The sequence below is a fragment of the Leptosomus discolor genome, chromosome 10 (genome assembly GCF_034619465.1).
Source record: "Leptosomus discolor isolate bLepDis1 chromosome 10, bLepDis1.hap2, whole genome shotgun sequence".
Lineage (NCBI taxonomy): Eukaryota > Metazoa > Chordata > Aves > Leptosomiformes > Leptosomidae > Leptosomus > Leptosomus discolor.
The window spans coordinates 6,380,024-6,390,330 of NC_141400.1; positions in this window are offsets into that span (position 1 = coordinate 6,380,024).

Here is a 10,307-nt window from a genome sequence, read left to right on the forward strand (position 1 = left end):
AGACAAGTCTATAATATATGAGAAGATCCATTAGGATGTGCAATTGTGTATCACTCCATGGTGACATTCAAAACCCTACTCAGGTCACTGAGTGGGTCTAAATGTTTCAACCACATAGGTTGCCAAAACAAGGTACAAGGTAGCTCCGAATAGGAAGGCACTGTTCAACTTGACAACCATAGCTAAGCTGATAACTCAATCACGCTCTTCTGTTTAAAGCTAGCATATAAATAAGTCTTCTTGATATAATTGTATATTTTGGCAGAAGGAGCAAAAAGACAAGAGTTTAAGAAACTCACCTTTTATGGAAGATGGGGACAATTAAACCTGACACTAACTAAAAGCTCAAAGGACATAATATGATAGATGACTCTCTTCAACAATGAAGGGGGGGGATTTTAAATAAATAAATAAAATCACAAAACACACTGGTAAGTTCTTTAACCACAAACATAAAGACAGCATGGACTCATACTACCACCTTTCCAGATTTCTTCCAAGCAAAAAAACATTACACCTTTAGAATATTTTCAATTCTACATTTCACCTTGTATTTAAGCTATCACAGGAAAAAAAATCTTTACTTACAATATTCTGCAATTGTAAAACACTGTCCGCTAAAGAACATCCGTTACAGAGCTAAGTAATTTTTTCCTAATAGAAATAATCCTTGCTGTTTTCTGAGGAAACAAACCAAGGAGTTGTACGATTCACAGACTTATTTTCACGGTTAAGTAACATTTCTTTGACATGTGCCCTAAACAGAACAGTATTGAACCTACATCTTGTATGAAGTGAGGTTTAAGTTTACATAAAATGAAAATGGGATAATTACAAAATAGGTGATCTTGCGGACTGAGCTAACTAAAGGTCTTCTATTGCATCTATACATAAAGGACCATGTTTTCTAAAAAATAATTATAAAAGCAGTTATAGAATTTAGACATCACCTGGTGATTTAAAAGAGAAGAATTCATACTAACTGTAAGAAGTGTTTAGACTCTAATATACAACTTTTCACTACAAGGTCAGTTTTTCTTTTTGTGCTTCTGTCAGGTTTTGGATTTGTTTAGCTAACCTGTTTCTCTTCATAGCACACCAACTTCATTTGTCATTCAGCCTGCATTTCACTGGACATCCTATGTGGCATCTTAAGTAGAGCTAAACATAAAAAAAAAAGTATTTTCTCAGCCCTTTCAAAATTATATTAAGAACTGCAAAGAATTTAAATAAACAGTGGGACTGGATGTATGTCTTCCCTTTACATATCCGATGTATAAATACATACATACACGAGCAAAAAATACAAAATGTGTGACAGGATTATTTTATTAGCTACCCCTTTCACCCCCTCAAGTGTTCCAGTATTAAGACCTCAAGCCTTAAGAATCATGGAAAATAAGAATAAGACAAGTCTGTCAACTTTTATTATAATCTATATTGAAAACAAATTTAGAAAAGACTGTCTTATTTGGATTCAGTCAATCTCAGTCCAGTACTTTAACTGTCTGGAATTAGTCGGCTAAGGAATAAAATTAGCAGGCGCTGACCTACCCATATGGACAGCAGATGCAAACAAGAACAAAATACCAGTACAATTTTGTACTCGCACTCTCCTCCCATCCTTTTAAAACAAATTGCTTGTAACATTCCACATCAATGTAACAGCTTCCAGTTGAAATAAAATAGATCTCTCTTCCTCCTCACAGATTCCTCTATTCACAACCCCCTGATATAAAATTAGAATTACCCAGGGTTTTGGACAGTTTTGACTTCACTGGCAATTTTACAGCTCTATCTGGAGCCTTTTTTGGGTGAGAAATGTTAGATAAATCATCAGCAAATAAGTAGGAATAGCCCTTTTTCTTTGTTTCCCATGCTTATTATGTTGAGACTCAATAAACTTCAAATTCCTAACAGTATGGCACTGAAACAGAGTGATTTTTTTTTCCCCACACCTCTTCAGAGGCCTGTGTACTGAGATAGTTTGCACTGAGATTTAAAACAAAACAAAATTAAACTTTAGAAACACACTACAGTTGTTGTTCTTAAAGAAAAAGTAAATTCTGGCACATATAGACCATATGGCATAAAACTTTCCAGCATTAGTCTTAGCTGCCTCTTTTCTTACTTAACAATTAAAAAAAAAAAAAAATAAATAAATCAATCTATCCTAAACTTGGAACAAAATCATCTCCAGTGTTTGTCCTTTGCATACTCCACCTTGCTTTGAAAGAGATTTTACTTTATCTCTGCTGAGGTGACAGGCAATCTAACTATGAGAACAATATTATTCCCATATCCCTACTACAAACACATTCTCTTGGATTTCATAACCCAAGTGGAACTATGCCCTCAAAAACAAGCTCTATGACAGCTATATATACACATACCTTCAACCTATTTACCACACAAACTTTAAGAGAACAAAAAACACTTACAGAACTCAAAGGACATAAAATTCTAATAGACTAATAGAAATCAAAACTTTAAAAAATGATCAAGACTCTGCATACAAATGTCACACCTCTTAACTGTGATATTCTTTTGGGTTTCGAGAGCTTTTCTCTCTTTCTGCTCACCACTTTCTTTTCTGTATTGGGAAAGGGATTTCTCACATTTCCAGTGGAAACCACCATTAACTGGTAGCCTAAGAAGAATTTCTAAGATACCAGACATCACCAGATCTACAGCTTATCTGAAATTATTTTTTATTATATTTTCTATCATGCAACCTTGGTTCTGCAAGCTTAGTTTGATAGTCTATGTTGAGATCTTCCATGCTAAATTCCTTCATCTGGCTTCAACTTCTCTTTTAATTTTATGCAAAAATGTTTCTAAACCCTGAAATAGCAGTTTGAGGAGAGAATACTAATAAGGAAACAAGACATTGATCCTTTGAAGAGGATGGGACTTCAACATTTAAGACAAAAATTACATGCCATTTATTCAAGGAAACCTAACTTAATGTGCATAAATCATATTAATTCTGATATTTATTACTATTTTTTATTATTCATTATTATTTTATATATGGCTGTACCTCTGAAGTTTACCACCTCAATTTTTCTCCTTGTCCTTCATACGCAGTAACCACAGCTTCTTGCTAGATAGATTACAGTGCTATTTTCATGGGAAGAACCAAGCTTAACAATGTGACGTTGCACAAATACATACATAGGTTTTATTTAAGTTAACTCCTGTTTGACAAAAATCCCATTTTAAGCAGGGATTAAAACCACAACATAAGAACTGGGAAACTCTCAAAAAAAATCAGCTTTTAAAATATGACTAGAGTGGTCAATTATGTGCACAAATAATACAAGTTACTCTCTAATTCTTATCAGAAAAAAAAACCATTCAATAAATATTACAAGTAAAAAGTAGTTATTTTCAGACTCAGAAGAAAAATTTCTACGTAGTGTTAAAAGATCAAAATCTTCTGAGTCACAGTCCGTGGTATCTAGGTAACAACAGATCCTGGCATCTGCCTTTTCTTATTTATTTGCATGATTAACAAATAGATACGTGAATGCCTTAATCCCCGAGACACCTACCCACCTACCACTGCTAATTGACTGATTTTCTGCAGCCCACACACGATATGATTCTGAGGATAAATAGTGATAACACATTTGGAGAATTCATAAAATCTTCAATACATAACATAACCCGGAAACTGGGTTATCATCATTTAAGTAATCATTCAAAGAGTTCTGCTTTTCCTCTTTTGATTAAAGTTACAATTTGCTAGTGTTCTAAAGCTAGCATTTGCCTTCTCTGAAGGACGTTCATTCTAGGTCAGAAAATCCCTATTTTCACAGTACTCTGAAATACTCGTGCCTAACAAATTTTATATTACCATTTTCAATTCCCTTTAGGCTTCAAATTCTGAATCCTATCAGTATCTAACAGCACAGGCACAAACTGGAGCATAGGAAGTTCCACCTCAACATGAAGGAAAAACTTCTTTAGTCTGAGGGTGGCAGAGCACTGGAACAGGCTGCCCAGGGAGGTTGTGGGGTCTCCTTCCCTGGAGATATTCAAAACCCACCTGGATGCAGTCCTGTGGGACCTGCTCCAGGTGAACCTGCTTTAGCAGGGGGTTGATCTCCAGAGGTCCCGTTCAACCCCTCCTGTTCTGTGATTCTCAGGTGCTTTGAACACATAAACATGCAAAACAAAATGGTCCAGTTTTTCAAATATCTAGCAGTATCCTGTTACCAATATTCTACCATTAGCACTAAATGTTCATACACAGCAGGGCTGTACTTTTCTCCTCCTTCCTTTTTAATAATGTTTTTCTTAAATAATTTCCTGATTTCAACCTAAAGTTATATTAGTCCTATCCTAAATTAACCCTTAATTCACTTTCGTTAACTTCAGAGGGAAAACAAAAAGAAAAAACCTACCATGTAATACTTTAAGTTGTGGTTTTCACATAGCTGTTCCACCTCTGAGTAAAACAATTCATACAATTACATATGATTTTTTTCCCATGGGACTCCACCAAACAACTCCAGCATTTCAGGAGACTGGTCATTTCCTCCAAAGACCTAGGAATATGAAACTATTTTACTACAGTCTCCAACATGTAGCGTCCAGTGTAAAGGGCTGTTTGCCTTTGCTACAAGAAGGAAAACACTATCAGAAAGATTTAAAATATGAAAATTATTCTTATAGATCTAGCTAGAGATATCAGATCCCAGGTACTATCACCTACTGTCTGCAATAACTTTCTTTATCCCGTTTTACAGGGAAATGTGGAGTCTGCCAAGTTTAGTGTCTAGCTAGGGAGGCAGTACCCATCCAGATTCATGAACTTAGGGCAAAATACTGCTCTACTTTCTTGTGTAAGATCATCACTTACCCTACCAACACAATGAGGCCACAGGCATTTTTTAATTTCATTTTTATATTTTTAAATCTGAAACTCAAAAGTTTCCATTCAAAGTTTCACAAGTTTATAATTGCCTAAAGGTTTTAATCTAGCCCTCCTTCTCAACAGATAACCCCTTCCTGCTTTCATTATCATTATAGAACAGGGTTTCAAAGCAGATGGCACTAAACAAGATTGCTTATCCATGCGTTCTTGGTTTAACTTTCATATCATTCCTACCCATTTTCCCTTACATATTGAAAAATACAATTACTAAAACACGATAAATAACTCGTACATACATCTTTTGCCATGCTTTCTCCTTCATACTTTTTACAATTGCAACAGGGTGTTTCCTAGTGAGTCCTAGCTCCACCTAGCAGCATTACTATTTTATTCAGTAAGAAGTGTTGTATGAGGTAATTTGTTCCACAAGTGAATGAATCTACGTGTTATCAATTCACTCTAAGTAAATATTCCTCTTGCAATCATTTTCTAATGGCAAAAATATATAGTGTCTTCCTCATGTTATTTTGGAAGTCTCAGAAACGTTGTAGTAGATATGCTGCTCACTTGACTACGAAGTTATTGTCTTCAAGGTGACAATCATAGAATCATAGAATGGTTTGGGTTGGAAGAGACCTCAAAGATATCTAGTTCCAACCCCCCTGCCACAGGCAGGGACACCTTCCACTAGACCAGGTTGCTCCAAACCCCATCCAACCTGGTCTGGAATGCCTTCCAGGGATGGAGCATCCACAGCTGCCTTAGGCAACCTGTTCCAGTGTCTCACCACCCTCAGGGTGAAGAACTTCCTTGTATCTAGTCTAAACCTGCCCTCTCCGATCTCTCCATACCTGGAGCTTACTTGAGAACAATGAATTGTGGAGATTTAAGAAAAAAGTATAAAATGTCACAGCTGCTCAGGTCAAATCTAAAAAAAACCAATCCAAACAAAACCAAAACCACCACCACCACCCCCCAGACCACATTCAGACACAGATTTTCAAATAATTTCAACTATGGACAAAAGCAGAGTGTGGATTTTCAGGACAGTTCAGAATACTGACTGGTAATCCTAAAGGTTATCTGTTGGGGTAAACGTTAAAGTAATTTCAAGAACAAAACCCGGCTTCCTTTCAAACCCAGAGTAGAGCAGTATCAGTCATCTTACAAAACCGCTCAGCACTGGCAAACCGAGCCACTTTACATCTTTTATAAAATTTCTTTCTGCTTTGGTAAAACTGCAGTTGGGCTACTCTGAATAATTTTTAAACCACTACCATAAAATATTCCAAACCATCATTAAGTGTGGCTTTGTGTATTGCACAGAGTGCCAATATTGCTAAGAAGCAAATCTGGACAGTAAATATGCACAAACTTACACTTCAATTTCATTTCTATTATAAGCATTCTAAGGGAGATACTACTTCAGGAAAGATTTACCATTTTTTTGCCTCTCGTCCTTTCATTCACAAATTCCGATGGCCTTTCTGCCTCTTCTCATGCCACCATCTAACTACACAGAGGTTTCAATATATGAGATTGCTTCCACTGATCTTACTGAAATTACAGAGTAGGCCCAAAACAGAAAAATCCTAAATAAATCCATGTGAATCTGCAGCAACACCAATGAAAACTAAATAATGCATCACAAGAAATTGATGGGAAGTATTTACTGACACTCAGCTATTGGAAAGGATTAGTTATGACTACATGTTTTATTAGGCTAAAGATATTTTCTCATATCTGTGAACTGCACCTGATAATATGTTATCATTGTACCTCAGGCTACACTGGACTTGATTTTATTATGTCCTGACTTAGGTAGTTACTTTATTTCTGTTATACAAGCTGCCTACCTGATTCATAGAGCTTACAGCTCAAATAGCCCTTGGAAAATAAAAGAGAGCAAGAGTGTACCACAGGATACACACTAGCGCACTTTAAAAGATACACATGAATTTGAAAAGTGTGCTCCATGACTCAACAGGTCTGACAGAACTTTCTACATAAGTACTAATTCAGTCCCATTGCCTCTACTCACATTCCCTTCTCGTGCTATGAGAAAGGAAGATGCCCATTTCTTGTTTTTAACATGCTTTTGCTATTTAAAAAAAGGAGGTCATGTTACCACTACCTGTTGCCGAGCCCAAATGTTGCATACACATTTACCTTTGGTGTGTTTGTGTGCTGTACTTTACTTCACAAAAGCAATTTACTCAACTCTTCATCCTGTTTCTTGTTTCTGACCTTTACAACATAGTACCAAAAAAGTTAAGAACAATTATACCCCACTATATTCTGACTGCCATATGACATGAAGGAAGGGGTGAGCAAAGGAGGACTGATGTGTGATTAATATTTTTTTTTTACTACATAATGATTTCTTTTATTAATTTGGCAGTGTCCCTCTATGGTATCCTTTATTACTTGCTAGTTGAAACAGCAACAAAATCCTACGTCATCTTGTAAATTAGTGTAAATGCTGGTGACTGTCTTGAATAAGAGATCCTGAAAAAGAAGATGGGAAATTACAACTTCCAGTGGGGGCAGGAGGGAGAAAAGTATCCACTATCCCAACCAAGGATCTTCTACTTCAAACTCTGAAATAGAAATTCTGTTCCTCACTGCTTGCTTTTGGCACCACAGTGCAGTCCAGTATAAATACCTCAGACAGACTCTTGAGCACTATCATCTTTCTTGCATATGCTATTACGTTATATCCAACTCCAACCAAACGGAAGCCAAATAGTTCTTATATTTTGCCAGCTCTGAACGTTTAGAGACCAATTCAGATAAATTATTGCAGAATGACTGGCAAATGCAATAATTATTTGGTGAAATACAAATGCTAAGTTCTGGTCTTTACGGAACATAAATATAACAATGAGCATGACATGCACTTCAGTGACCTCAGAGGAATCGGGAACCATTGTTAGCCATTTCAAGCTTTTGATCAGTATGCACGTTACTGTTTTGTTTTCTAATAGGAATTAATTTTATTTAACAGTGCATCTATATTATCTCCTACGTGTACCATGTATATGTCCTTTCATGCATATTAGCTTTATAACAGCAATTCTCATTTGCACTTAAGTAAGCAGTAGGACAACCAGACCAGCTAGTAAGCCAGTTCAGCACTTCTAAAAGTTGCTCTACAGGAAAAGACTCAAGAAACCCTGTTCAAACAGAGTGAAACATCCTCATCAGTAGCTAGGATTTTCCCCACACTGTTTACTAAACCACTGTCCCTGATATGCACTGAAGGTTCAGTTAATCTTTTGTGCTTTGGGCTCTTGTGATTTAATATGTCAAAGATCTCATACCCAATTATGAGTGCTATCTTATTACTTTCAGTGTTTGATTAAGTTTTGCTACTCCTGAATTTCCACAGCAGTATGCAAACTTATTGGAAATGCTTAATGCAAAAAGCACCAAAAACCCCCCAAACAAAACAAAAAAACAAAGAAACTTGATATGGCACATTCCTTGCTGGATTTTGAGTGAGGTTAAACACAAACTCTAAAGTAAAATACAACCGGCCTCAGCAAATGATATTTAAAGCTATTGAAAACACATTTCCATTTATATATGCTTTAATATTAGAAAACTACTTAGTGACTGGACACATCAGTATTTTATGCCTTCTGGATTCAACTGTTTAAAATTAGTTACATCACTGAAAATAACAACTATTAGCAAGACACAAATTGAATTTATTCTAGTACTCGCAAACAGGAAAGCTAATTAGTGGCAACAATTTACTTCAGAACAGGATTTTTATGATTTGCTGGGTTATGACTTGTAATAAAATGTATTTTGTGTGTTTCTTCCACCAAGATAATTGATATAATGCATAACGCAAGATGCTTTAGGGCCACTTCTTAAAATGCAATTAGAATTAAACTGCACTGTCAAAGACAGAATGTGTTGAACATTTCAAGGGTCCAAATCTTTATGTCAGTGTTACGTGGTTAACGAAAACAAGAGAGAGAAGAATGAATCAACTTCTTTCAAGCGGCAGAGATGAAATCACATATTTTCCTCAGAATCCTATAGGCTTGTATGTAACCCAAGCAAGCCTAAGAACATTAAGAATAACCAACTTGCACTACAGCACTTTCAAAATCCACACACAAACTAACTTGTTTTCAAAAAAACTAAGCACATCACCAGAAAAGATTATACCATTCTAAGGGATGGTGGGGGGATTAGTGACATGGTTTAGTGGTGGACTTGGCAGTGCCAGGTTAATGGTAGGACTCGATGATCTCAAAGGTCTTTTCCAACCTAAATGATTCTATCATTCTAGGATTTTCATTTAGTCTTATGAAATGTTACATTTCAAACAAAGATGTCTTGGGAACAGACAAAAACGATACAGAAGATTAAATCACAAAAAGTTCTTCAGAATGACTCAGTCTGAAGATTTAATTACATAATTGAGAGCAACAAAAACTTAAGCCTTTCTTAAACTTGTGTGCTGGCAGTATACAAAGTGAGGTTTTTTTCCTTTAAAGCAGCAGAGGAAGATTGTATGTTTTATGAAGCGATCACTGTGACAGTCTTTAAAATGTGTTACCCTTGCCTTTTGGATCAGTATAAACCTATACAGTATCTCTGCAATCTGATTTGTTCATTTAAAATACTAGGCCATGCTCTGTTATTATTTAGCAATTAATATTTCCACTAATTTCAAGAACTAGTTTGTTATTGAAAATAACTGCAACTGGCAGACCAACCTGTGATACTTAACTAAACTTCAAATAAAATCAGAAATTAGAAGCGAGAGCCACGGGCTGAGAAAGACACCAAAATTGACACAATTGTGAAAACCGATAAATATGTAAGATGGCAGTATCGGATAACAGACAAATAGTAGGTCATTTTCATTTGAAATCCACTTGCACTTCAAAGTTTTCAGGTGTTTCAAAATAGCAAAGGACAGAGCAGATACAGAATCATATCTCCTAAATTTCAATTTTCAAATCACCCGTTATTTTCTTGGAATGGACTAGGTTTTAAAATTCAAGATAAAATTAGTATTAACTCAGCCAAAACAGGTTTTAGAAAATGATGCAAAAGAAAAGCCTGACTTAAAAATCTCCTCCTAAAACCTCTCCTGCATACTTGATGTAGGTGTCTTAAGAACCACAGTATGCAATTCGGAGCTGCAAAATACCATGACAGCTGATAACTGAAAGTTTTTAAAGACTACGTGCCTGTGAGCAACAATAGCAGCCAAGACAGACAGGAAAAAGTGAGTGTTATCAGGCCTTACTGTAAGCACACAAATAGATTTATTATAGAACTAATTTCAGAAAATCATTCATTTACAACACAGGAATATTGTAAAACTGCTGTATTACACAGGCTACAAACATACAGGCTTTTTTCTGAAGTGTCTTCATTAGAAGTAAAAGGA